Raw genomic sequence first — 1,097 nt, 5'->3', positions numbered from 1 at the left:
CTTCTCCTTCTCCTTCTCCTTCTCCTTCTCCTTCTCCTTCTCCTTCTCCTTCTCCTTCTCCTCCTCCTCCTCCTTCTTCTTCTACTTCTTCTTCTTCTTCCTCTTTCTCTTCCTCCTCCTCTTCCTCTTCTTCCTCTTCCTCCTCCTCTTCCTCTTCTTCCTCTTCTTCTTCCTCCTTTTCCTCTTCCTCTTCTTCTGTACCTGGGATCAAACTCAGGACCTTGCACTTGCAAGGCAGACACTTATGCCACTGAGCTATCTCCCCAGCCTATTTTGACATATGTACATAATATATTATTATTAACAATGGTCTCAAAAACATGTCTAACTGTAACTTTGCACTTCTGATGAGTCTCTCCTCATTCTTTCCACCCTCTACCTGTCATAGTCATCATTCTACTCTTTACTTCAATCAGTCAATTTTTCCACTTATATTGACCGATGGTTCTGAAACTTTAGGGTATACTAGAATCCCCTGGAGGATTTATTACAATAAAGATACCCAGGCCCCATTCCAAGAGATTATGAGTAGGCTTGGGATGTGAGTTACAACTTACATTTCTAACAAGTTCTTATCCAATATTGCAATGTTGTTCTGCTGGTTAGTGGTATACACCTTAAAAATTGATTTGCCTCAAGTGACATCTTCATAGTCTTATCTATCTAGCTCAGCCCTAGAAAAAGAAATACTATAATTAGATTATCCACAGTCATAGGTATCAGTAAGTCAAATTATTGTGTTTACAGCTCCATCCTGTGGCTTATTAGGCTAATTGTACTTGTCTCTGATAATTAATCTCTGTCTGATAAATTTATAATGATCACAAAAAATACAAAGAATCTATCATTATGGTTAACAAAAGATAAGCAAGACTATTTAATTTATTGAGTAAAATTAAAGTTAGTTATTCAGAAACATCAAAAGCATACAAATAAGTGGAGGGCTCTCCTGTTTGTAGGAACAGTTGGTCAGATTGCCAAAGACACCAATTCTTCAACAATTGAGTTAGAACTTCAAGTTGGAATAAAAATCAAATGTATGTGTGTGTACATGTACATTTTTTTTCTTTTTTAAATACATTTATTTATTTATTTAT

Source organism: Octodon degus, unplaced genomic scaffold (genome assembly GCF_000260255.1).
Source record: "Octodon degus isolate 3935 unplaced genomic scaffold, OctDeg1.0 scaffold00037, whole genome shotgun sequence".
Classification (NCBI taxonomy): domain Eukaryota; kingdom Metazoa; phylum Chordata; class Mammalia; order Rodentia; family Octodontidae; genus Octodon; species Octodon degus.
Note: the sequence above shows the minus strand (reverse complement) of the source record.